Genomic DNA, 5134 nt, shown 5'->3' with positions numbered 1-5134 from the left:
CCCGCCCTCACATAAGCCCGCCAGCGGTCCCTATCATGTGCAAGATTAATCCAGTCTCTATCATCATACCCCACCTCCCTCAAATCCATTTTAATATTATCCTCCCATCTACGTCTCGGCCTCCCTAAAGGTCTTTTTCCCTCCGGCCTCCCAACTAACACTCTATATGCATTTCTGGATTCGCCCATACGTGCTACATGCCCTGCCCATCTCAAATGTCTGGATTTAATGTTCCTAATTATGTCAGGTGAAGAATACAATGCGTGCAGTTCTGTGTTGTGTAACTTTCTCCATTCTCCTGTAACTTCATCCCGCTTAGCCCCAAATATTTTCCTAAGAACCTTATTCTCAAATATCCTTAACCTATGTTCCTCTCTCAAAGTGAGAGTCCAAGTTTCACAACCATACAGAACAACCGGTAATATAACTGTTTTATAAATTCTAACTTTCAGATTTTTAGACAGCAGACTGGATGATAAAAGCTTCTCAACCGAATAATAACACGCATTTCCCATATTTATTCTGCGTTTAATTTCCTCCCGAGTGTCATTTATATTTGTTACTGTTGCTCCAAGATATTTGAATTTTTCCACCTCTTCGAAGGATAAATCTCCAATTTTTATATTTCCATTTCGTACAATATTCTGGTCACGAGACATAATCATATACTTTGTCTTTTCGGGATTTACTTCCAAACCGATCGCTTTACTTGCTTCAAGTAAAATTTCCGTGTTTTCCCTAATCGTTTGTAGATTTTCTCCTAACATATTCACGTCATCCGCATAGACAAGAAGCTGATGTAACCTGTTCAATTCCAAACCCTCTCTGTTATCCTGGACTTTCCTAATGGCATATTCTAGAGCAAAGTTAAAAAGTAAAGGTGATAGTGCATCTCCTTGCTTTAGCCCACAGTGAATTGGAAACGCATCTGACAGAAACTCACCTATACGAACTCTGCTGTACGTTTCACTGAGACACATTTTAATTAATCGAACTAGTTTCTTGGGAATACCAAATTCAATAAGAATATCATATAATACTTCCCTCTTAACCGAGTCATATGCTACTGGACAAAAACGTAATATTTCGGACTTTTTTTTAAATTACGCAGAAACAAAGAAAAGTAAGTGAAGATGAAGATGTTACGATCGAATTTGAAAGTGAAGTGAAAACGTTAGAGTATGATGTACTCGCACTTAATGAGAGTGAAAAGGGCTTCCCTCTCGATATAGCTGAATCGGTTTTCGACGGTCCTCAACAGTTCGTGTTAAATGAATACGCGAAAAGAACATTTGGGCAGGAGGAGAAAAGAAGTTTCCAATCTGAATGGTTTAAAACTTTCCCCTGACTGGAGAATAGGGTTTCCCAAGATGCTGCATTTTGTTTCGCGTGTCGTTTTTCCGACTGAGAGCGGTCGTTGTTCATCTCTGACACGAAGGGCGGAAAAAACTGGAAAAAAGCACTGTCCGCCGACGCAGAGATAAAAAAAAAATGAAAAAGTTGAATCACATAAGAAAAGTTGTGCTGCATGAGAAGAATACCGACGCATGAAAATATGAGCTCATTAATAAACATACAGTGGATACAAAAAGTATTTGTACACCCTTGTTTTTCTTAATATTTAAATAAATACAGTAGCGTGCAAATTAATCTGAACACGACATGTTTTTACATTTTCTGTCATTGTTGGCCTCACAGCTGCTCATACCGCTTTAATTGGCATCTGTAGTACGTGTAATTCCATTGTTGAAGGTCTGTCATTATTTTTTTATAATATGTGACATTTTGCCTGTCGTTTTGTACTTATAAGCATTTCAGTTGAGTTGAAGACTTAATACTACAATCCTGTGTACATTCTGTCGTCTTCACAAATGGATACAACTCCACGAAAACGGTCTAAAATTATAACATTAGCAGAGCATTCTTCTATGACACAGAGGCAAATTGCTGCAGAATGTCACATCGGTTTGGCTACTGTTAATTCGATCATAAAACGATACAGGAAGACTGGATCCATCACACCCCAGAAAAAAGGAAACTGTGGCCGGAAAAGGAAGACTTCACCTGCAGATGATCGTTTAATTGTCAGGAAAAGTAAATTAAAACCTAGATTAACTGCTGTCGACTTAACCCGCGAGTTAATGGCTATCACTGGGGCGAATATTCACGTCACAACAGTGCGGCGTAGGCTTTTGGAAGCTGGACGAAGGGCTCGTAAGCCTATTAAGAAGCAACTGCTAACCCCTGTTATGTGCAAAAAACGCTTAATGTGGGCAAAATTACATCAACACTGGACAGTGAATGACTGGAAGAATGTACTTTTTTCCGATGAGTCTCATTTCGAGGTCCACGGCCACCGTGTTTCTTATGTACGGAAAGGATCCGAAAAAGTAACAGCAGCTCATCTCCAACAAGCACCCAAATACCCCCCTAAAGTAATGTTTTGGGGTTGTTTTACACATGAAGGGCCTGGAGCATTAATACCTATCAAGGGAATGATGAATTCTGACAAATATATTCACTTATTGGAAACCAGAATCGTACCCCAGCTGCAAAAATCATTTCCGGATGGCAGAGGTGTGTTCCAATAAGACCTGGCACCATGCCATACGTCTCGAAAAACTACAGAATTCTTCAACAAGAAGAATATTCAGGTACTCCCCTGGCCAGGCAACTCACCCGACATCAACCCCATTGAGAACTTGTGGTCAATTTGCAAAACAAGAATGCAAAAAATGGATTGTTCTACAAAGGAGAAGATGATTTCTGCCCTCATTGGTGTATGGTTTCGCGATGAAGAAATGAAGAATATTTGTGGGAAATTAGTGGAATCCATGCCAAATCGTCTCAGAGCTGTTATTAGGAACAAGGGAGGCCACATAGATTACTGAGGTATGTCTTAGATCCTTTTTTTATCCCGTTTGAGTGTTTTTGCATAAGTAATTACGTTGTTCGGATTAATTTGCACGCTACTATACTGTATCAAGGAAAATTTTATAAATACAATTGTAACAGGTAACAGTAGTAATATTAAGAGCTATGTACTTTTAAGAATTGCGTACAGCTACAAATTGAAATAAGAATCAGAAAACTTTAATTTCTTGTAGTAAAAAAAGTATTTGCACATTAAAACTCTCAATGCATAAGTCCTATTTTATTGGCTAAATCACATCAAATGAAATATTTGATGTTATAGTGGGGATTAGTATGTGTATTGAAGGATAGAACTCCAATAAGCGACATGAGTCCGAAAGCATAAGAGCTACCAGAGTCCATGCGGGGTAGAACTGTTTTTCAACTTTGGCAAGGCCAGAATTGCCGTAAAATTGGAAAAGATCTGTCCCTGCCTTTTTCTACTGTGTTATTTGTGCAAGAAGTACGAGGAGACTGGAACAACAGTCAATAAACCGCGAACAGGGAGACCAAAAATTCTTACACTTAGGGAGAGACGTCAAATAAATCACACTGTCATCAAAGGTCCATTCCAAAGGGCTGTAACCTTAGCTGCTGACATTTCTACAACGTCGGTCAAACAGGTTAGTCTTCAGACTATCAGTAATGTTTCGCATAGTTCTAAATTCCATGGCCGAACTCCGAGAAAAAAAACCCTACTTTAGTGAAACCAATAGGAAGAAACGGTTGGTTCGCTAAAGAATACAAAGATAAGCCCCTGGAATTTTGGGACAAGTTTATTTTTTCCGACGAGGGCAAGCACAATCTATTTGGTTCTGATGAAAGAAAGTCAGTGTGGCTGAGATCTAATCAGGAACTGAAAAAGAAAATCTTACAGTCACAGTAAAACACAGTGACGGTCATATCTTGGTTTCGGGTTGCATGGAATCCTCTGGGGTGGGAAATTTAGCAATAATTCATGGAATAATGAATTACAGAATGTATATCGAGCTGCTGCACCATAATTTACTTAGCGCAGAAAAATTGAAAATTATTATTTCCAACAAGACAACGACCCCAACCACACTGCTCAAATAACAAAGATGTGGTTGTTGTATAACACACCCAGAAGGCTTGTGACCCCACCTCAATCACCTGATCTGAATCCAATTGAGAATTTGTGGCACTTATTGGGCAAAGAAATCAGAAAACACCGCATATCAAACAAGACAGATCTTCATAATGCTCTTATGGAAGAATGGACTAAAATTTCTCCCGATACAACAAAAAAGTTAGTGCACTCCATGCCACGAAGACTAGAAGCCATGGTTGAAGCCAATGGATTGCACACAAAGTACTGAGAGAGACTTCTCTAGTTTGCTTGAGTTTATTATTTAATTTACTGCCTGTGCAAATACTTTTTTTGACATCTAAAATCATCGTTATTATTTCTTTGAACATTAAAAAAACAAGGATGTGCAAATACTTTTTGTATCCACTGTATGTGTGTAGTACGCACGCAACTGCATGAGAGAACTTTTTGGATTTTTTATATACCTACCACATTTTTACAGTTCGCACTCCAATTTTACAGCTTGCACTCCATCCGCACCCCCCTTGCTCTGATCCTGGCGACGTCACTGGTTGTGGCGTTCAAGTGAGCGGTATTATCCTCCAGCTGAGGTTATTTCCTTGCAGAAAACAGTCTATTTAAGCCTATATTCTTATATTACTGCAATAAAATGTTATTCAAAGCATACAATATATTAAATATCATTATGCTGTCTATTTTAACGTCATGCGATGTCTCTATGTATTTATTATTAATTAATAATTAATTAACTTCGTAATTCGACTATTAACAGATGCCGAAAAAAAAAAAAAGAAAGGTGTACAAATAAGGCAGCATGGGCAATGGAGACCACGGAAACAGCTTTTAGAGCAGTTTCTTCAGGAACATCAATTCAACAAGCAGCCCGGCAATTCAATATCCTATTCAGCACACTTAAGGACAGAGTAAAAGCGGGAAATCCTTATGTCCCCTCTTTAGGTGCGAAATGTGTTTTCAGTGAGGGACAAGAAAATGAAACTGAAGAGTATGTTTTGACGATTTCTAGATTATACTTTGGTATTACAGCTTCCGAACTCAGAAAGATAGTTTTTGAATATGCAGAAAAAAATGAAATTAAAAACAACTTTTCCAGAGACAAAAGGGAAGCTGGAAAAGATTGGTTTTACAGTT

This window comes from Periplaneta americana, chromosome 11, assembly GCF_040183065.1.
Source record: "Periplaneta americana isolate PAMFEO1 chromosome 11, P.americana_PAMFEO1_priV1, whole genome shotgun sequence".
Classification (NCBI taxonomy): domain Eukaryota; kingdom Metazoa; phylum Arthropoda; class Insecta; order Blattodea; family Blattidae; genus Periplaneta; species Periplaneta americana.
This window is presented reverse-complemented; position numbering follows the sequence as displayed.